The 23824-nt window shown below is 35.4% G+C and overlaps 1 protein-coding gene across 5 annotated transcripts in view; it reads right to left on the bottom strand.

Moving 5' to 3' along the window:
• Window positions 1-11780, bottom strand: part of LOC149207730 (histone acetyltransferase HAC1-like) — a 311587-nt gene extending 299807 nt beyond the window's left edge. For all 5 annotated transcript variants that reach the window (XM_089395844.1, XM_089395843.1, XM_089395845.1 and 2 more), the window contains exon 1: window positions 11489-11780. The gene's annotated coding sequence lies outside the window, so the exon portion shown is untranslated. The remainder of the gene's footprint in view (window positions 1-11488) is intronic.
• Window positions 11781-23824: the final 12044 nt, after the last annotated feature.

Genomic DNA, 23824 nt, shown 5'->3' with positions numbered 1-23824 from the left:
TCAAAGATGTCAATGTCATGAAGCCTCCATAATAGTGCTTGCCTCATCATTATATCTAATGCTTTTTGAAAGTTTACAAAGAAACAATAAGCTTTCAAAGAGCAGTGGTGTGCCTCCTCAATAATGGCTCTAACTATGAAGATGTGATAGGTCGTCTAGTACTCTGAGTAGAAACCAACCACCCTCTAGCCCTGAGGTGTCGACTCTCCAACTCATCTAAAAGCCATAGATGTAGGATTGTCACATAAAGGTTGGAGAATGTGTGTCTAACCATGATAATCCAATAATTTTTCAAATCGGAACTACTCCCTAATTTGTGGATTGGGTGAATGATGTGTTTATACCAAGATTGAGGGAAGCAAAAGCATACTACATGGTTAAATATATCAACAATGTGCGAGCTAAGAGATCAGATGTCATTCCTGTTATCCTATAGTCATAGTAGTCAGAAAGCAAGTTTTGTCTTTCAAATTTATTTGGCAAATGTGTAAAGGTTAGGCTTTGATCTTCTAGAGATCAAGCTATTGGTCTTATTATAGAATAAAGTTTTATTATTGAATGTAATTGTGTCAAAGTGTGTGAAAGGTCATGAAAATAGTCATTGATATCTTGAGAGGTCGAATTAAATAAGTCTAGGATCATATCTAATTCAAAATCATGAGTGAGGTCATGTTGTCATGTCTTATCATCATGGGCACAGATTTGTAGGGTCACTTGGGTCAGTTAGAGTGTCAAATCATAGTCAGCAATGACATCACTTTAGTACAATGGTTAGGAGGATAGCGTTGCACTCACATACAATTGTTGCATTTTCCAAATTGGTGGTGAATTACTCATTCCAGGTGCAAATTCCATATTCCCCTGGGTCATTAGTCTTGCATGTTGACAACTTTGTTTCCATTTGTTGAGAAAAGCATTTCAAAAATCCATCAAAACTCAAATTTTGGCCTTGTTGCGTTTTTGGGGAATTCGTTGTGTTTTCCTTCAGTGTTGTGTTTTTATGATGTCAACCTTTTCTAACACCCAAAATCTTGTTTGCCACCTTGATATTGAAGTTTTCCATGTCATTCAAGTGATTTAAAACTTCTTCCCTAGTCACTGCTTTCTTTAGAGGTCAAGAAACATTTTTCCTTCATGCGCTACACTTTTGGCATTGCGTCTGTGTTTTTAATTTTGCCACTGTGACCAAGCAAACACTAGTCATTGTTTTGGGTTTTGAGAGGTGATTTTTGTTGTCCAAGTTTGTTTCATAGGGTTTTCATCCTCAATTGTCACAAAACCCTAATCTGGAGCTCTATTTCATCATTGTTATCTTATTTGTTGCACTAAATAAGCCTACACTCAGATTGTATTCAAGAAACCCTAGAGCATACCTCTGTTGTGAAAAATCATGTCAACCCAAATAGAAAGAAACATAAGGGAGGAGTCATTATTAGGTTTGAACCCCAAGACCTCACCTTGATCAATTCAGACCCAACAATCAGAGTTGCCTTTGAGCAAGTTGGATGCATCAGATTCTGTGAAAAAATCCAGGGATACAATGTATAGCTCACTAAGGAGTTTGCTATGAATTTCACTGGGCTGGAGGTTAAGATTGGAGAGCTCACCTTTCTAGTTTCATATGTCACTATATCAGTTGCAACAGAGATTCCCCTTCAGGGAGAGCAGTGGTTCAAGGGCATGCCTCTTGACATTGCCAACTATATAGATTTTTTGGAACCTGAGCACAAAGATAAAGGGTGTGGAGCAATATTTACTTGAGCCCTATAGCAAGCTTTTACAAGCAATTCAGAGATACTTTACCTGTGAGGGTAGGTTTGGGAGGATCTATCAGTACCATTTTAGACTTTTGATGCACTTTACAGGGAAGAGCCCCTTGAATTTGCCCTTCTATATGTTCAGAAGTCTTAGCAAGATGGCAGACAAAGTGCAGGGAAAATAGAGCCAAGTGGAACCTAGTCTTTTCCACTTCTCTTTGACCAAGTTGTTGGTGTTGGAGGAATTGAATAAGAGGAATCAAACATGGCAAGCTTTCCTAGACTCATCAAAGTTGACAGTTGACCTACCAACTAGCTCTTGCAGCAAGAAGGACACACCCTCATTAGTGGCAAGGGACATACAATCACCAAATGCAAATTCTATGAAAAGGCCCTCAGTTGCAATTCATTCATCAGAAAAGAAAAATGGTAAGAAGTTGCATTTTTCTCCTGAGGTAGTGAATGTCTATAGCATAATAGCTTGTAGATTTAATTGTTAAAAATACACACTGGTATTTAAAATAATTATTTATTATTATATAAAAATGTATAAGATGATTTGAATGTACAATGAGGACCCTGCTTTTATACCTCGGCAGGTAACCTTTCGTAAACAGGCATGTCTTTTAGACATGCGTTTTCACTTAATTTTAATGACTAATTAACCTAAATAATGTTTAATTATTTAATATTTATATTTATTTTATTTAGCTAATCGTTATGAATTATATTCATAACATAGCCTCTTCCTTCGGAAGCTTTGTCCTCAAAGCTTTAATACTTGGGTTTTTCTTCACTTAGTCGCTATCGATGTATACAACTTGGTCATTGATTCGTCATGTAGCTAATCAATGATATTCCTTTGGATTTTTTATTTTTTTTAAGTTTATTTATTTATTTATTTATTTTGTAACTCTATATTATTTATTATTATTATTATTATTATTATATATATATATATTTTACATTATTCCCCTTTTTTTTCCTCTTTTTTTTTAATATAACTCTAATAATTTATTTATTTTTTGTTCGTTTTTGTAAACTATATATTTACAATTATATAATGAAAATTTATAGTTTATAGCATATATAATATAGTTGTTAATTTTTTTTTTTAGATGAATTAAACTTTGTTAATTTATTTTATAATGTGACTGGGCACTAGCACTATAGTTTTGGATTATATTTTCATTTTTTCTTTCTTGTAACTATATCTGACTATATATTAGTGCAATTTTATGTTAGATCCGACTATATTACCACAACCATATCATCCAACTATATTACCACAGCCATATAATCCGACTATATTACCACAGTCGTATATCGATTTTTTTTTTTTTTACTATAAACATGATTGAATGGGATATGACGGAAAGACGCGTTGGTTGACCAAACGGTATTGACGCATAAACTTGCAGCTCAATGGAAAGACAGCGTAACAGGAGTAGAGAAGAGTGGGCGATAAGCAAAGGACCAGACCAGGGACAAGCGATGTCATAACCTAGACTATAGCCACTACTTGAAGCTCTTAAAGCTGGAAATCTTTGTGAAATTCGATCAGGTGAATACATTTGTATTGTTTGCCTATCCTGTTCTTGCTGCCGGAAATCCAAAAGAGTAGATAGAGACCGCTTTCCCTGGGCATTTGGCTCCCAACTAGGGTAGCTGCTCTTAAAACCAAGGAATGTTTTCTCCATTTTCCTTTGGCAGCTCCTGTGGTCCTTTGACGTATTGAAAGGTGACCCATACTTACTATTTCCATGATGCTCAAAATCAAAGACACTTAAACTACAAACATCCCCAACACCTTCTATATTCACAGCGAAATCCATTATGAATTGCAGAATATCATCAACACGCTTTGGTAGTAAAAGGAAAAGAACGTATGGGGTCACAAATATTGAGATCAACTCCTCCAATAACATCATGCCAGTATACTGAAAAAATGATTCAAATTCGCTCCGAACATCTTCAGAATCTTCTGCTCCAGGCCAACTCTTTGGTATATAATGTGTATGTTGAGCTACTAATGCCATTGATCCTTCCGGATCAATTACTAGGAATTCATCAATAATAGCTGCTCTACTGATTGTTGTCATAGTTCCAAAGACAGCAGCATACCAAAACAAATTGCGGCCAAACAAGTGTGCCTCAAGAAGAGATTCATCCAAGAATGCAATAATGATAAGAATCACCGAACTTTCCATTGAATTAATCATTTTATTTGTGAACCTGAGAATCGTGGTGCAATGAAGTCTGCAAGCCAAATAGGAAGAGTATTTGCGAACCCAAAGAAAGCATTCCCGAGCGAGGGAAGTGGAACAATCCTCGAATTGTTGGGACATGGAGGTGATTAGGGTTTTATGAGAGGACTTGCGCTGCTCATCTTCATGAGTGAAAATGGTAATGTGACCGTCCCTGAGCAAGCGGTGAATAAGTGCCAAGGTCTTGAGAGTGACCATCCAGTTCTTGGTTCGCTTTAACTGAGTTTCCACCACATTTCTCGGATGTTGCAGTAAGTCGGAGGATTGTGTTGCAGCCAAGGCAATGAGAACGTGATTTTCCTTGGGCAGAATGTCGTTGTGGCGAGTAGATTTCAGAACCACGATATTGATATTTGCAATCTTGCTTATGCATTTGGCATACCCGACGTTACCAGCATCTTTCAGCGCCAGGGCAGCTTGTCTTGACCACGACTCCATCCCCGATAATGTCAGACATTCAACCACACTTTTGGGAGTTGTAGGATCCCCACCAATAAACCCTCTACAGTCAGTAGAACCACACTCTCATTTTTTGGCAGCTGCACCTAAAAATCATACATAATTGTAGTCCAACGTTACTTCTTCACCCTTTACAGGATTTCTGAGTGCGCAGAAGCCAACGCAACCCTCACCATTCACTGTCCGCTTCTCCGTTTGACAATTAAGATTACAGTTGTGGTTTGTATACCGTCCAAGGTTTCCTTTTACACATGCATCAATAACATCTTCATTTTGATTATCACTACTCTGGTCAACATCTCCTTCTCCTTTACTTTCAACATCAACTTTATTTGGATCATCATCTTGATCTGCATTAGCTTCATCTGAATCATCATCTAGATCATTTTCCCTTCGAGCTTCTTTAACTTCTGCAATTGACTTTTCTAAACATTGAATTGCTTCTTGAATACTAAATTGTTCAACGTAATTAGGATGTGAACGTAACGGCACGTTGTGCGGCAAACTACGTTCAAAGGCCCGCATGATTATATCGTGTGCCATGGCTCTAATACCACTGTAACATAAAAACTTATGCTGAAGCACGAAGGATTAATAGCTTGTAGATTTAATTGATAAAAATACACACTGGTATTTAAAATAATTATTTATTATTATATAAAAATGTATAAGATGATTTAAATGTACAATGAGGACCCTGCTTTTATACCTCAGCAGGTGACCTTTCATGAAGGGGCATGTCTTTTAGACATGCCTTTTCACTTAATTTTAATGACTAATTAACCTAAATAATATTTAATTATTTAATAATTATATTTATTTTATTTAGCTCATTGTTATGAATTATATTCATAACAATGTCCCCAAGAAAGCCCTCACTAGATCTGTTGCAACAAAGTTTCCCTTGGAGCAGACATTTGAAGCCTTGGAAACCATACCAGAGGATGATGTTCCTAATGATAAAGACAAAGAGATTACACAACTGCAAGAGAAGCTAAAGAAGGCACACATGGTTATTCCACAATTGTAGTAGGACAGTAAGGAATTGAAGAAGGTTGCTCTACAAAGGACAGCTAAGCTTAATGAAGAAGAACCAGTGACAAAGGCTACACCATCTGTCACCAAATCCAAAGGCGAGGAGAAGATAGTAAGAGAGGATATTCAAGAAGTAGAAGCTCCAGCAACTAGAGTCACTAGATCTTCAGCTAGAGAATTGCATATTTAGGAAAAGAAATTAGTACAAGAGGAGAAAAAAACAGAGATGGATGAGGGGCAACATACTTTAACAAGCTGAGGATGCAGTTGAAGAAATCCCATAGTGAAATCATTGAACTTAAGGAGCAAGATGAAATGGCTAGAAAAAATATGAGTGATCTTTTGGACATGTATGAGCCAGCAATGGAAAATGCTAAATATATGCTAAAGAGGTCTCTCCCACTACATAGGCAGCTGAAAAACATATGCAGGCAGAATCTTACCATGAGGAGGGAGTTGAGGGCTGCCAAGTAGCAGTTGAAGGAGATACATGAGAAAGACAGAGGTAAGTTGGATTTGTTGGCTGAAGCAACCAAAGTCTAAAATATTGCAATAGGTAAAACAAAGCAGTTTTGATTTTTGATTTTTGGTTTTTTGCCTAAGTATACTTGTTGAATGGGGTTGAGGTTAAGAGGTCATATTTTGCATGAAGTCTTTCCTACAAGCACATTTAGTCAAAATTCTCAAGTGACTTTCCAAAAGAAGCAGCCCACACAACAGTTTTGTATCCTGGTCAAGCATTAGGGAATAGGGTTTCGATGTAAAGGTGGAAGTTTTGTCATATTTTTTGGTGAATAAGGGCTTGAATGGGTTTGAAACATTATTAGCATCATGTCAACATCATCAGCAGGATGTGTCTTGCTCAGAGATCTCAGCATCAATCAAAACCATGAAGAACAGGTCACATTGCGCTTTTGATGTAGGTGAAATTTTAAGAGTTGGGAGCTTGGTGTGACGAAAGAAAGTTTCTAAGGAAGTTGATGATGTCCAGGCCATTTCACATGTGCAGAAGTCATCAACCAACTCAGGGACTGACAGTAGCTACATCAACAATGGATTCGTTGAGCTTTTCTATTGCTTTTTTGTGTTTCTGCTAAACAAGGAAGTTGCACAACGCCGACGCTGCGTTTCCACACAGTCGTCTTTTTTACCGAGATTTTCCTGTCAAAACTTCATGTAATTTGTTTTTATGCTCATGGTAAATGTTATGAGGCATCTAAAGACTTATAAGATCGATTTAGACTTAGTATTTAATGTAAATATGCTTGAAAAAGCTTTGGTCAAACAATTCCTAATTTTCAGCAGAAGAAAAAAAAACAGTTTTTATTCAGTGCATTAGCTAGAAACATAAATCCTATTAAGGAATTTGGTTCCTAGAAGTGGGAATTGATTTGTTTTCATCTATTTATGATGTAATTGTAATGAAGCAAAGGGTTGGTCAAGTTTGAGAAGAAAGAACACTATGTGTATTGTATTTTCTTGATTTTCCAGTGAATGAAAAGACAGATGCCTAATTTTACAAGGATTCCTGTGTCAGTTGCTTTGGAGATGTGCTTCTTTGTTTTGTAAGTTATCTTCTGTAATCAATTATGCTTTGAAATGTGTCTTCTTGTTTAGTTGAACAAAGATTTGTCTCAGAATTCGCTTCAAAAAGTGCTTTGTTTCAGTTTGCTAAACAATTTATGTTTTCTACTTGAATGGCATTTAGAATTCATCCTGTTGTTTGATGCTCTATATGTCATTTCGAACTATCTTCTACTCACCCTCCTACAATGAATTTGACTGAAAACTCCAAAAGACTGCCTACCTTGCCCATGTAGAAGATCCCTGTCTCTCTTCATCCTTTCACTGGAAAAGAATCAACTTTTAAGTCCGTATTGCCCAACGGATCTATCTTCTTCCCCGCCAACAAACCTTTAGAATCTATACCCCTGTGAGCACCATACCTAGTATAAGATATAATTGATTGAAATTTTAGCTAGAGAGAGCGCTCTTTGACGTTGGAAGGGCTAGATTCCAACTTCCAAGTGGTTTGTGGTTACCTTTGGATTCCTCTCCTCAGCCTGGAGGAATTACAGAGAGCTAACAAAGCCTAAAGAGTTTGGCCTAGAGGCCTTCCTTGTCCAATGCTTTATTGGCACTTATAACCCTAGCTGCTCTCCTAATGTCTCTCTCAAAGAAGAGGTGGTATGAAGGTGGGGTGAGGTCATACAATTGGGAGGTTGTTTGAGAATGTCATAAAGGGAGGTCATGTGGAAACTATAGATCTAGGTCCAGGTGGATGACTTGTTGTTTAGGGAAAAGGTTATGCTAGAAGGTTTTTAGGGAATGGCAGAGGATTGCACAAAGTTCACACTTCCTCGAGGTGAGGAGCACAAGCTTCTTATGATGGAGCAGGAAAAGATATGTTCTACAAACAAGAAAAGAATATGAGGTATCATGTGTGAGGTGAAGGTAGCTTCTACCGACATGAGGAGAAGGTGAGGGATCATGTGTGAGAGTGAAGCAAAGGTGCTTGTGGAGAGTTTTGGATTTCTCGTCAAACCAACAATTCATGGGGTAGGAGCCAAAGGTGGGATTATGGTTGTGTTATCAAGTGGAGTGGGGGTAAGAGTCAAGGGTTGCCTCCTCCAAGACCCTAAAGAGTGTCTCATACTTGGCACTGGCCATGTCCAGGGACATGAACTAAGAGATGGGGGAGAGAAACTCTTTAAGAAAGGTGGTGTATGAGTCGACATATTTTCTATTGAGAAAAAGGTTGTGCGAGGAGGTTTGGGGCTGCAAAGAGGGAGAAGGTGAGGATGACATGTTTGCCAAAAGTAAAGTTAACATAGAGAGGTGTCAAGTATGTGAGAGGAGGTTTTGATTGGCCAAGAACTAGTCCACCACATTGGCCCCTGCATTGTGGGGAAAGCAAGTGAATCCCCCTGACTTAGGTTAACAAGGGAGAGCATCCAGGATCACCAAATTGTGAGATTCACTAAGCTATACAAGGTGTCTCCCACATACTATAAGGGGCATGATACCATCCTTAGACATCTTGTGAAGGCCCATGGAATGTGACTCTACCTCTTAGAGGCAAAGTGCACCCTCGGCTCTATCATATATAGACACCTGCAGGTTTCTACTATGACCGTTGAAGTCCCACAAAAGAATGACCAAAAGAATGACCTCTCCAATAGTGGAGTACTGAGAGATGTCAACATCATAGCCAAGGAAAGGGTCCCCCTAAAGGTCCTTATAAAGTGAAAAGTGTGATGAGGTTAGGGAGAAATAGTATACAACAATATAACTATCTCAAAGTAGGGAGCCACTATGATGAACCCAAACCCACAAAAACCTAGTGCACTCAACTGATGCCACCATAGCAACCTAGTGGCAAGGAATATTTTAGAAGGGTTGTGCACTGAACTCTTTATGTTTTTAAAGAAGCAATCCCAGAAGCACACTCCTTCAAGTTGCACTACTTAACACAGACTTCCTTTAGCTTCAACGCCATGTCATACACATATTTATTCTGCCAGATCACCCAAGACTTGCACCCAATCTCAACCCTTTTTAACATGGCATTCATGTTGCGTAGAGCACAAGGAGCATGGAACCCGTGTGGACCACTGAAAGCTCAATCAACTTTACCAATGAACCAAGCCCTCCATTATTGTTTGAAGTATAAGTTTGACCAAAATTGACTAAATTGTGCAAGTTCTTGAATAACTCATGGAAGTATTTTAAGGAAAGGATTTTCGTATAACTTAGCAAAGATATTATGCAAGCAAGACGGTGAATCCGTAGATCACCTCTTTCTAAATTTCTCTTTTCTCTCAATCTGTATGGAAGGAGGTTTTATCACCTGTTAACTGCCCATTGGATTGGAAACAAGTAAAGATGTTGAATTCTGTTGAAATTAGTAGCGAGTAAGGTCTTCTTTGACTTGTGCCTTAGTCAAGAAGACCACAAGCAGTCCTTCCTTAGCATGCACAGGTTCCTATAAGTTAGGATGAGTTCCTAAAAATCAGGACAAGTTCATGAAGCAGTTTTACTCATGCAAATAGTTGGAGGCTCAGTTATTTGTTTCCTAGTGCGAGTTAGCTTTGGAAAAGGACAAGTGACCAGTCTCAAAGGTTATTTGTGGCTAGGACGAGTTGCATGAGTCAGTTAGACTCAGTTAACTAGTCAATCACATGTCGGAGTTCCAAAAATAAACTTGCCAAATTTAGATGGGTCGAAAAGCTTATAAGGAGGACGAAGGCACAGAATTGATCATTGTTTTGTGAGCACAAGTTGGTGAGACAAGACAATAGAGAGCACGAGTTTTGTGTGTGAGCTAGCAGAGCTAGGAAGAGCGTGAAGGAGAGGCCTATACGCAGTGTTTGGCAAAGAAAATTCTTGCTGGTATGCGCTAGGAAATAGGAGGAATTTCCAGGGCCAGCACAAGAATTTAGGAGCTAAGGACAGGGTTGTTGCAAGCAGGTTTCAGCTAAGTGTCAGCAGAGAGAACAGCCTTGTTCTCTAAGTGAAACAATTTGCCTTGTAATTAATTCTATTTGCTCAACTTTGTCAATAAAATTTCTACAGCTAGCAGAGGGTTTTCCTAGTTGGGTTCCCTAGAGAAAAAATTCTGTTCTGATTTCGCTGCGAATTAAGTACAGAAAATTCTGTGTCTTGGGTTACAAGTTAGTTTCAGATTTGTTCATTCAAGCAGAGCAGAATTTTCATGGGTTTTCAACAGATTCTCTTCATTCTTGACTCTCTAACTCAACTGTTCTAGAGCACATAGCTCTTCCCTGTTTTGATCTATAGGGCCTCTGGCTGTCCCAAATCAAGATGTTGTTCCAGAATGCCCTCTAAACATTGCAAGAGTAGCACATTCTATCAGATTGTCCTGCAGAGAAGGCTGGAAACCCTCTCCCACAAAAATCCGAAGAACTTTATTGCCGCGTGTGATTGGTTCTTCCTTTGCTTGGGATTTCTTTGATGGTGCCTATCAAGGAACCCCAGGTAAATGTGGGGTGGGTGGTTCTTCATTTTTCTTCTTTGCATTTCTTTCCTTAAAACATGGAGCAGGTTTTGGAGCAAACAACGGAGATAAACTTCTTGCCATGTGATTATTTCTTAAAACAGCTGCAGCCAAAGGCATCAAGAAGCTCCCAGTGCTGGGTAACTACTGGGAAAACAGTAAATGCCAGTTACTAACCTAGCCCTGGGGTCTATTATTTAAAAAAAATTATGGTCAAATCCCTTTGTTTATCTGGAGTTCAACATTAAAGCAGATTCCCTTTCCAAAGGTGCTGTCTCATTGCAGGAAGGCTCTTTGCTGTCACAGGAATTCAGGGGTGCCGAGTTCCTGTCTGATAACTTCGTTTCTTTATGACAGGCTGCTACTGTTTGGTCTCCATGACCTGCTCTTTATGGTTTCTTCTGGAAGCATTGGACATCTGTAATATGTTTTTGATACTGTGGGGGTCTCGCTCTGGGACTGTTTTATGTCTATGTCCTGTCCGTACCTTTGTAGCTTTTTAAAAGGGCAGTGACTGTCAAAGACTTTGATCACTGAAAGTTTGAAGGGTTAGTCAATGTATATTTTGAATTGGGAGTAGTTTAATTTAGTTTAATCGTTATTATTTTTTGAATCCATAGACAATCATAATCAATTAAATCACAGTCACAATAAAAACATAAAAATATGATCAAAATAAATCCAAAACAAAACAAGAACCGTTCGAAAAATTCTTTGTACGAAGATACAAGAATTTCTTTGTATAAATTTTTTTTCCACAAAACTTAGCAAAGACATTTTCATTTAGTTAATCTGTTGTGGAAATGACTGCCAAGTTTTTTTTCAGAAAAAACTATTAACAGGAAAACAAAGTCATGGCCCGATCATGGTTGTGAATTAGCCAAGCATGGAAAAACAAAACAGACGCATAATCGAAGTTAGTTTTTAAAAAACACAGAGATCAATGCCCTCACCTGACTGTTAGTGCCAATAAAATTCATTTTTAACAGGAAATCGGAGCCAATTCATCTCGACACATTTGAATGAGTCCTGGATTGATTAACAAGACATCTACCATGATTGGACCCGGAAAGCTCCAGAGAGCTCCAAATGCAACAAGATCCGATGTCATGATATTCTTCGTGTTCGTACAGACTATCTCCTTGCTTAATCCCCTTCACACGGCGAAAGCAGGCGCCATGGGTACATGGTTCTTGATGATGTTCACCGTCTTTCAAGTTTTTTTTTTTTCTACCGTCATTCAAGGTTTTCTCTTATTTTTTATTACCGTCATTCGAGTTTCACTGCATATAATTTATTCTCGAATATATTTGTCACATTAATGGATACATCCGTTCCTGCTGGAATCTTGGCCCTCAGTTATGTTTGGAATTGTATTGGAATTTTCAAATTTGTGGTTTCGATAGACTAGTCCAATTAAGATATGCGTTTATGTTTCCATGCTTAGGTTAAAATTTAAGTGGAGAACAGAGTTTATATAGTCTAATATTTCGGTTAAATTTTGAGTAAGGAGCATAGTTCAAATTCAATCCTTTCAAATTGTCTAAATTTATTAGACATAAGTGTTAGGGTTTTTTATTGGTTTTCAAAAAATAAAGCTCAAATTCAATCTTTTAAAAAATGGGTCAAAATTTTATATTTAATAATTATATTGTTATTATAATTATTTAATTTTAAGGTCTAAACTTATTAGTTAGGGTTTTTTAAAAAAAATAAAGTTAAAATTTTGTATTCAATAATTATATTATTGTTATAATTATCTAATTTTAAGGTCGCAATCAAGTTAGATATCAAATTATTGTATGAGATTTTTTTGTTTGTGGGACAAGGACCCATTTTTGCAAAGGGATTTGACTGCTAAGTCTATGAAAGCATACATACTCTACTTCAAAGTTATTTTTGGAATCATACTGGAATTTTCACTATTTTCTGAGTGAATTTGTGGTTTCGATAAACTACTCTAATTAAGATATGTGTCTATATGTACATGCTTAGAATAAAATTTAAGTGGAGAGCGCGGTTTATATACTCTATATATATTTGGATTAAAATTTGAGTAGAGAGCAGAGTTCAAATTTAACCCTTTGAAAGGGTCTAAACTCATTAGACATAAGCGTTAAGGTTTTTTAAAAAATAAAATTAAAATTTTGTATTTAATAATTATATTATTATTATAATTATCTAATTTTCTCGTCACAGTCAAGTCAAATACCAAATTGGTGTATGAGACCCCCTTGTTTGTTGGAGAAGGGACCCACCTCCTTGCAAGGATTTGACTGCAAGTCAGATACCAAATTGGTGTATGAGACCCCCTTGTTTGTTGGAGAAGGGACCCACCTCCTTGCAAGGATTTGACTGCTAAGTTTAGGAACGCATATATACTTGCATATATACTTTATCCCCTCTCGTTTTCAACCTGTGAACGCATGCTCTTAACCATTAAAACAAGTGTAATATGCAACGGTGTCGCTTAATACCCGCTTTTTAGGTAAAAAGTAACTGATAGCCACATTACATTAATTTAAATATTTATAAAGTTTAAAAACTCAAAAATCATATATATATATATATATATATATATGCTATATAGTAACCATAAACCTCAATTTAAGATAGCCTTACATATAATATTATATTTATATCTCTTAATTTAAATTATTGTTATTATTATGTAAAAGAAATGTATTAAAAATTATAAACATATAAATTTTGAAATACAACAACAATATTTTTCATATAAAAAATATAAATAGATTAATTAATTAAAAATTGTCTAAATATTTTAATTATAAATAAATTATATTTAAAAGAATCTAAATAGTTTATGCAAATAAATTAATTTAAATAAATATTGTAACTAAAAGATATGTTGTTATTTATTTTAAATTAAATTCATTATCCAATTACTAATTAAAAAATGTTAAATTGAAAATAATAGAATATAATAGATGAATGATTATATTTATTGTCTTGTATATTTTTATTAATAAGACTATATAGTAAAAATAAATATTAAAATGGATTTGATAGATGTACTATTTATTAATTATTAAATGTTATGGCACTTAGTTTGGTACTTCATACAATGATAATTCATTTTCATAAATATTTAGATTTGATAGGTGTATTTTTTATTAAATGTTATGACACTATGCCACTTGATTGCATCCAAGTGTTGTTATGACACTTTATTTATTTTTTTATTTTTTTTATTTTTTTTTTTTTTTTTTTTTTTTCTTCCGAAGGTGGCAAAACCTATCAAACTCAGGTGTCAAACCAACAGTGAGGACAACCATCTCTGGTTGCTATCCGCGAATGTCGGTTTGACTCATCACCGTTATCAAGAAAAACCACGCCACCTGTAATAACCCGCTGGTGGTCCGTAAGGGAGCAGGCTTTCACTCCTGCCAGATGCCTCTGGGTCTTGGGCCGTTAACCTGTTTCCTTACGTCCGAGGAAGACGAGCTCTTAGCCAAGCAGAAGCAGTTTTACGGCATACTCCAGGCCGTGTTATGACACTTGATTGCATGCAAGAATTGTTTGTTTTTTTGTTTTTTAAATATTTTTGTTTCTAACAATTCAATTTTAAACACCATGAAATTAGTCATTTCATGAAAATTAGCCAATCATAAAATATAATTTCAAATTTATAAAAAAATCAAAATTTGTTTTTTTTTTTTTCAAAATATTTAATTGTTTCAAAATTTTAATGAACTTTATAAAATCTATTTAGAAATTTCAAAACTAATTGAAAATAAAGTCTTTTTTACTAAAAACAAAAAACAATTACTAGTATTAAAAAAAAAAAAGGCTAACTAATTATTGTAACCCCCATCAAGGAAGATGATTAAAAGTAGAAAAGAAAAAAGAGGAAAAAATGACTAAACTCTTTTGCTTGGTCCCAATTTTATTTTTTTATTTTGTATTATTTATTTTTTTGGTTTGCTTATATAAACGCCAATTTCTTGAGTGGTGCAACTTAAGACACTAACAAAATACACTATGTGCATCTACGTATGTAACTCTTTATAATTAATAGAAAATTACGATTTTTCTAAAAAAAACAACAACAACAACTACTACTAAATAAATGTTATTAAATTTAATAATTAATTAAAAAAAAAAATTAATTAATTAAATAAAATAAAAACAACAAAAACAATATAGCATGTTTTAACGAGTAAAGAAAAAAAAGCTAACTAATTATTGTAAACCCCATCAAGGAAGATGATTAAAAGTAGAAAAGAAAAAAGAGAAAAAAAATAACTAAACTCTTTTGCTTGGTCCCAATTTTAATTTTTTATTTTGTATTATTTATTTTTTTGGTTTGGCTTATATAAATGCTAATTTCTTGAGTGGTGCAATTTAAGACACTAACAAAATACACTATGTGCATCTAGGCGGTAGCTTTTTATAATTAATAGAAAATTACAATTTTTCTAAAAAACAAAATTTATATAAAATAAATAAATAAATAACTAAATAAATGTTATTAAATTTAATAATTAATTTTAAAAAATAAAAATAAATAAATAAATAAAACAAAATAAAAATTCCTTTTAAATCTATTAACATACGAATTTATTAGCTAATTTACAAAACTTTTCTTTTAAATCTACTCTATCTTTTACCTTTTCCCTCGTATAAATACTCTCTAAAACATAAAAATTGCATCTTTTAAATATAATCGCAATAAATACTTATTTATAATCAAACTTAACATGCATATTCATAATGCATAGATATATTTACGTGTTATTATCATTGTGAATATATGGGTATATGTACATATTATTATGATTATATAGACATATATACGTATTGTTATTATTCGACTTATTTACATGGTAATATATATATAATAAATATGAAAAATAGAAGATATAAGGATAATATACGTATTTAAATATATAGGGAGTTGTTTTTAGTGTGATTTTTTGGATTTTTTGTATTGGAACCTGTGGAAAAATTTAAGGTGAAATTTTAATTTGTGTTATTTAAACTATTTTTTTTATTATATATATGGATTCAGCACCCTCGACAAGCTAAGTGGGCTTGATTGTGGGGAAAAACTCCACAGTTAAGCGCGCTTGAGCCAGAGGAGTTCTGGGATGGGTGACCTCCTGGGAAGTCCTGGTTACCGGGTGCAAGCCCCGGAAGTGATGATTGATGCTATGTGATTCGTTCTCCACATTTCACTAGTTTCAATCCCACTTCTTCACCCCTGTGAGCATCACCCGATGCAATGAGTGCTAAGTGAACTATTCAAAAATCATGAGAAATTAGTCAGTTACGACTACCTCTCATGGAAATGGTCATACGTTTGAATGACTTACTTAACGCAGTTGAATCCCAAAAATGATCTAATCCCTAGGTACTTCGATTGCATAGGATTACACATCAAACTTGTGATTTCAATAAATTTCTGGCGAGAAAAATTTGACCAGAAAAAATCCACCATAAAAACTTCCAATAAACCACACTAAAAACAATTCCAATATATATTGTTTTACATCACATTAAAAACAAAATATTGAATACTTCCAATAAACCACACTAAAAACAATTCCAATATATATTGTTTTACATCACACTAAAAACAAGATATTGAATTTATGTGAAATATCAAATTAACTTAACCTACCTACTAAACACAAAATATTAATAATGTTTTATTTTATTTATGCAATAGACTTTATACTATTTGTTTAATGCAATACATGAATCGACGCAAAAAAAAACTTTTACTTAGAGATATTGTGCCATATTCCTAGTCAAACTAAAAATCATCATAAAACTAGTTAAAAGAGAGATCTCATCAAGCATGTTTTGCTAAAAAATAGTCTTATATTTATTTTGTGCTTCCCACTTCACAACCAACCCAAAATTTTATTTAAGTAAATAAAATTCTTTATATTTTTCAAGCTATTTTCAGGTTTGTTTTCTTATCACTATTTGTATAATTAAAAAATAAGTACTTAATTATATGGCATCATTGTATTTTAAATTTGGTAAATTGCAATACTATTTATTTATGATAGAAGGATGCACATAAAAGTTAGAATAGATTTATATATTTGATAATGTAAATTCTAATAATTTTTAAAATATAAATGAAAAAAAAAAAAAAAAAAATATTTTTTATTTTTTATTAAAATGTGTTAGATGGAAATTATGTCAATCCATGATATGGATATCCATAAAGAAGTAGAAACTTTCAAAAGTTTTTACAGATCTCTCAAAGAGGAACAGGAGTACTGGGGATTAAAATCAAAAAATAACTAGCTTAAGGCAGGTGATAGAAATACTAAATTCTTTCACAAGCAAGCCAAGTTTAGGGAATCGAAAAACAATATCACTCAGATTACTCATGGGGGAAAGACCATCAATAAATTTGAAGAAATCAAAAGAGCAGCAATCGAGCACTATAAAAACTTGTATACCAAGGAGCATAAGGGGGATTTGGACAATGAATATTTCTTCCTTGAGGGCATTCCACCTCTTGTTTCAGTGGATTGGAATAGATTGTTGATTGCTCCTCTGACAGAGGATGAAATCCAAAAGGTTATCTTTTCCTTCCCCCTAGATAAAGTGTCGGGCCCGGATGGTTTCTCAACAAGCTTCTACCACTCCTTTTGGGATGTCATAAAGAAATATTTGTGTATGTTGGTGGGATACTCCCTTAAAAATGGTGTAATGAGGGGCGGCATAAATTCTTCCTTCCTAGCCTTAATCCCTAAAGAGTCGAACCCCTCCTCATTCTCTAGATTCTACCCTATTTCCCTTTGCAATGTCTCTTATAATATCTTTTCGAAGTTGTTGGCCTGGCATTTAAAGCTGCTTCTGCCCCTCCTAATCTCTGACAATCAAGGGGGCTTTGTCCCTAGGAGACAATTTTTTGACAACATTATCCTCATCCAAGAAGCCCTGGACTCTAGCTGGAGGTGGGGTGATCAGGGCATGATTATTAAACTGGATATGGCTAATGCCTTTGACCAAGTTAGACACAGTTTCCTACAGAAAGTTCTCTGTAAACTCGGTATGGATGAGACCTTCATAAGATGGATAAATCTTGTATAGCCTCCCCCTAGATTGCTCTCTTGGTGAATGGTCAGGTTGCGGGTTTATTCAAAGCTTCCAGAGGTCTTCGTCAAGGATGTTCCCTCTCTCCCTTTCTTTATATAATTATGGCCAATGCCCTGAGTAGATCATTGGAATCCGAGCAAGCCTCCCTCAACCTCCCAGGCATTCGTTTCTAGGCGGGCATCAAAAGTATAAACCATGGACAGTTTGTGGATGACATTATATTAATGGAAGATGCTTCTACCACTATTGCAAGGAGGTTTAAAAATATTTTGGACAAATTTCTCAGTGCATCGAGGGGAGCTACGAGTAACAGTAAGTGCCACATATACAACTGGAATATTACAAGGAAAAAAGAAAAAAAGATTGAGGAAATTCTAGGATTTAAAGCTATTTGAGGCTGGAGAGATTTCAACTACTTAGGGATCTCGATCTTCTTGAGACGAGCCGCACCGAATTCCTCGCAAAAAGTGCAAGAGAAAATGAAAACCAAAATTGTAAATTGGGTGGAATTTGGCTCAATAATGCGGGCAGAGAAACTGTTTTGAAATTAGTCCTTTCGGCTATCCCACTGTATCAGTTCACAGCTCTACAAGCTCCCAAAAGTGTGCTTCACCAAATGGGCATGTACATCAGGTAATTCTTGTGGGAAGGGGGCAAAACGGAAGCCAAGAAATATCACTTAGTAAATTGGAAAACAGTCACAGCCCCAAAGCAACATGGTGGTCTCGGGATTAGGGACCCAGGAATTTCAAATATGGCTATAGGAGAAAAACTTTACTGGAGCTCAATCACAAATCTGAGCCAGTGGTGGTCACAAGTTATCAGGTTTAAGTATCTATCTCTATCAAATGACTGGGCTGGAAAATTGGCCTCTAGATGGGGTTCCCCCATTTGGCGTTTGATCAATTCCTTTAGGGATCTCATCACAAAATATTTAAGCAAGATCCCTAGAAATGGTGCCACTATCAATATTTTTTCTGATTCAATTCTTGGCCTTCAATCCCTGGATTCTGATCAATCTTTGGTGGATCTTCATCTCTTCTTGGAAAGTAGAGGGGTGGTTTCACTGGATCAGATTGTGGAGTGGAACCAGCAAGGTGGCTAGAAGTGATGGAAGATTGATATCATCCCGGAGGCTCTTTTCCCCCAACGAGAAACGGTCTTGCGGTTTTTAAGTGGTTTGCCCCATTGCACAAAATGTGGAAGACAGTTAGGGTTAGAAGAATTCCAGCTCCTTTATGAAGAATGGTTATTTTTACATGCTCAATGATACCCATTTACCTCTTAAAAATTCAGTTTGGGGAACAATATGGAAAATAAATGCCATTCCAAAATCAATTTCTTCTCCTGGTTGCTCACCCATAAAAAAATTCTTACTGCTGAAAATCTTAGAAAGCGGGGGTAGATTAGCCCCTCAAGGTGCCCTCTCTGCGAAACAGAGGAGGAGTTGACCTCACATCTCTTCTTGCAGTGTCATGTGACGAAGGAAGTTTGGGTTGTGGCCCTTGGTCCCCTATACTGCAGAACCATCTAGCCTGCAGACATTCATTCCTTCTTCAACTCTTGGCCCAAATCATACGTGGGCTCCCTTCAGGCCAAAAATCATTTTAAGGAGGTATGGTTCACTCTTCCAAAGTATATTAATTGGAAAATATGGATTTCCAGGAATAAGGCTATTTTCAGAATGTCTCGGGTTCTAGCAAGGAATATAGCCATGGAAGCCCTCTCGGCCTATATGGAACTGCATAAACCGGTTAATGGCCCTTCCTCAGATCGGTTGGAATCTGCTTGGATGGCCTTGTGGTAGGTACCCCCGGCCCCTCGAGGTTTGGAGCGAACTCCCTGTGTTAGGGCCAGTTGGATTCTGAGGTTCTCCCTGAATGACCAGGTGGACTGGTTAAAAACCACAAATAAGTGGACCCTTCAATTCGAAGTTGAGTCAAAAGGTAACCCTGGGGAGGCAGGAGGGGGAGGGATTCTCATTAATTCCGAAGGAATCATTGAATTTAGTTATGCTTGGGGGCTAGGCCGAAAGACCAATAACCAAGTTGAAGCGTATGGAATGCTCCTGGGACTAATCCTGGCACAAAGAAATGGGATAAAAAAGATTCAGGTGTTAGGAGACTTCATGATCATTATAAGGCATATGATTAACACTTCAAAGGCTAAGATCACTAACTTGAACCAAATCATTAAGAGAGCCCAGAACTTGTTCCTTACTTTCGACTCGACGTCCTTCTAACATCTCTTGAGGGGAAATAACAATGATGCTAATAGACAGGCTAACAAGGCATGCCATCTAGAGGAGGAAGAAAGTGTAATAAACGATGTCATGGGCACGACAAAAATTCCTTAAGAAAATGAAGAGAGACATATGTAGGCTTCTTATAAAGTCTCGAAGGAATACTAAGGAAGTGGAAAAGTCACATTTAGCATACCATAAATATACAAAGCCCCACCATCTTCCCCTAGCTCTCCCCTTGCCACTTCCTCCCCCCCTACCCCATCCTACCCCTCCCCCCTCCCTCCCACCTCCCTTCCCCTTTCTCCCATTCCCCCTCCCCTGTGGCCCCTCCCCTTTCTCCTATGTCCCTCTACAATCACCACCTCGAGTTCCTCCTACCCCTGTCACATCATCCTCTACAAGTGCCTGTCAGCCATGAGGACTCGTGGCGCACCGGACATCCACACTCGCATGAGACATGGTGTCATATGGAATTTTAGTACCACACCTGTTCCAAGCTTAAGTCACAGTGTTCGACTTCATTGTTCTTTCCCTGGTTCTTGGAGAATTGGGCGGTGCATCACCTCGGGCATCTGCAGGGATTTGAGAATTACGGAGCAGAATTTAATTTAGGATCTCAGTGAAGTTGGGCTCCCTCGTGGGAGAATTGTGGGGATGGATAATAGAGATCAAGAGCTTGGTGGGAAATTAATGGAGGATGGTAGAGTTATGATGGAGTACTCATGGGATCTCGATTACAACAATCTCCTCACTCATCTCTACATCACCTCTCGGTCAGGCAATAGTTATAAAGTGCAAAACGATATGTGGATTTTGTATGTTTTAAGGTTTGAGAGTGGGACGGTGGCCTCTACGAAATCCTGGTGGCTAGAGCTAAGGCTATTGTTTATTAGTTTTTGTGTCATGGAGGTAGGGAATTATGTTGTGAAAATTCGAAATGAGGGTCAGAAGGTCTACTCGTCTGAGGTCTTAAAGGAAAGCAATAAATTATGAGTATAATTGAGGAGTCGTGGGTGCTGGAAGGTCTGGGCTTGGGTAGTTCTAAGTGTTTGTAGTCAGACTGGATTTGGGACACTGGGTGGGCTCATAATTCCCTTCGAAAGTGGGAGGAGAATTGGAGTTGGAGTGAGGTTGGGAGGTGCATACTTGCCGAGGAACAGGGTAGTCCTTGGAGGGCTAGAGAGGGTTCTTGGCTGTGGGAGAACGTGGAAAATAGTGACAATTACTAGAGCGTGATAAAAAGCGAAGTTTTGGAAGCCAGCATGCAGGGTACAGGCGATAGTTCTTGGTCGGGCATGTGAGGCAACCACGGGCCAAGGTCTGGAGGGTTGAGGGTCGATTTCTCGGGGCAGGGTGGTAGAAATAGACCCTCCTGCCTCACCTGTGTTCAAGACCATTGGGACTTGAGGGAGGCCCTGACCAAACTCCAACGCGGCATGCACCAATAAATGCATGAGAACATGACTATGCAGGAACGAGAGATAGAGAAACGGGAACGCATCATGCAATTAGAGGACGAAGTGGATGCACTGTGCCATCAACTGGAAAATCTGAAGATCAAGGTGGAAACCATGGAGGAATGCATGGAGGCAAACATGGAGGGCATGACAGACTAGGAGAATTCCAAAGACTTAGAAGATGCTTCTCCTGGCCTTGATCTAAACTGCCCAGCTCCAATGGATATTTGATCACCTCTGTCTTGTTTTATCAAAATGATGAACTATAAATGTATATACCTCTTATAATTATGTCGAAGTTATAGTTGTAGATATCCCAGAATGGGAAACTTTTGTAAGGAAGATAGCCACATCTATTGCAATAATCTAGATAGACAACAAAATTATTATCAACTTGTTGAAGCAAAAATAAATTAATTTAAAGACCTAATTTTATTGCAAACGAACACGACTTTTTAATATAATCTATACTCATTCTAATTTAAAATATATATATATTAATTTATATAAATAATAATAAAATTTCTTCACACATATATAAATACAGAAACTTTCATGAATATTATATATTTTAAAGCTTTAACCCCTTATAAAAAGATAGTGAATATTTACAAAGTTAAATATGAATTCATATTTTCTTATAAAAATTATGACAATATTTATGTTTTGCATTTTTCTAATAAAATGTTTACTTAATTTACACATGTCAATTTAAAAGTTATTATTTTGATAATTTTTCATCCTTCAAGAGATTTCATGAATATTATATGTTTTAAAGCTTTAAACCCCTCACAAATGGATAGTGAATACTAATATTACAAAGTTAAATACGAATTCATATCTAAAGATTATGACAATACTTATTTTTTTATATTTTTTTAATGAAATGTTTACTTAATTTACACACGTCAATTGAAATGTCCACTTGATTTACACATGTCAATTGAAATGTTATTATGCGGATAACATTTCATCGATAATTAATGCTCTTACTTGAAAATAAGATGATCTTCAAATTTGATAAATAAGTGGATAAATTTAAAGTTTATTTATTTTACGGTGATTTCACTTTGATTTATTCTCTTTATTTTATTATTATTATTTGAATCGTTTTAAAATAAATATAGGGATGTGTTCACATTATGTCTAGCCTTTTATAAAGGGGTGGATTAAAAAACGAAAAAAATTAAAATGTATTTATTATGTTTATACCGGTGTCTATTTATGAATAAAGTTTTTAGAATTTTAATTTGACTAATATATACTCATATTAAGCACAAATTTAGCATGCGTCTAAACGGGCCAAATATTTTCGAAGTGCAATCCTCTTTTAAATGCATTAATTCATAGATTTGGCTAATTAAGAATGAAAGTTATTGATCCCAATGGATGGGAATATGCCTTGAACACCTTCCAAACAAGACCCAGAAAAGACTCATCTAAGTTTTGAAAACAAAAATTTGCATCCCACTCACCCCTCTCATCCCTAGATAGGTTTTAGGTCTCAATGAAAACGTGGTGTGTGTGTGTATATATATATATATATATATATAATGTGTAATTTTACATTCAAATTGTATTTTTTATTGCTATATAAAGTATATAATTTAAATTTGCAAGTCCAAAAAATCTTTGTTAGATTTCAAGGAAATTTGAGAGAAAAAAAAAATATACATACATATATATATGAGATCAAAATGTAAAATAGTAAGACTACTTCAAAAGTTTTAACCATAAAAAACTTATATTTTTCAATTGCTTTATGATATATATGTGAGAGAGTTATTGGCATATACTTGAAAATATATTAATAATAATAACAAAATCATTTTAATAATGACAATGTAATGCGTAGATAAAATGTCTCAATGACATGTTATCTAATATATATATATATAATTTACCCATTACATTGTCCATCTTAAAATGATTTTATTATTATTATTATTATTAAGTATATGCCAATATCACTTAATTATGCACATTAAAATATTTTATTGATGATTCATATTTTTTTTTTTTTTTTAATGAATACTTTTAAATATGGCATATTAATTTTATATTAAGAATTGAACTAATTACACATCTCCCTCTTATTATTTTTATTTTTATTAGGAAGTACTTCAACATTTTTTTATTTTATTTTTTATTTATATTTTCAATTACTTCTTTTTTTGGGACAATGAATATTTTATACAACATTAAAATATTTTCTTTTAAAGTTTTCTTTCTATATATAGATATATAGAAAGTTGATATCTACATAAATTAGCTAACATAGATCTTTAAATAGTTTTACTTAAGTACGATGTTGAATTTTTTTCAAGGGAAAAATCGTAATTTCATTCATGTTTCCAAACAAAATTACATTTAGCATAACAACATACAATGCTATCCCACACACAAAACCATAGGCAAGTCCATACATAATCTGATATCGAAACCATCCCTCTAAACACAAAGGTTTCCAAAAACTCACACTGTAAGAAGCACATGGCTCA

This window comes from Pinus tabuliformis, chromosome 1_2 (assembly GCF_031772625.1).
Source record: "Pinus tabuliformis cultivar Carrire ecotype Pingquan chromosome 1_2, CPIR1, whole genome shotgun sequence".
Classification (NCBI taxonomy): domain Eukaryota; kingdom Viridiplantae; phylum Streptophyta; class Pinopsida; order Pinales; family Pinaceae; genus Pinus; species Pinus tabuliformis.
Note: the sequence above shows the minus strand (reverse complement) of the source record. Positions and strands in the feature narration are given on the sequence as shown.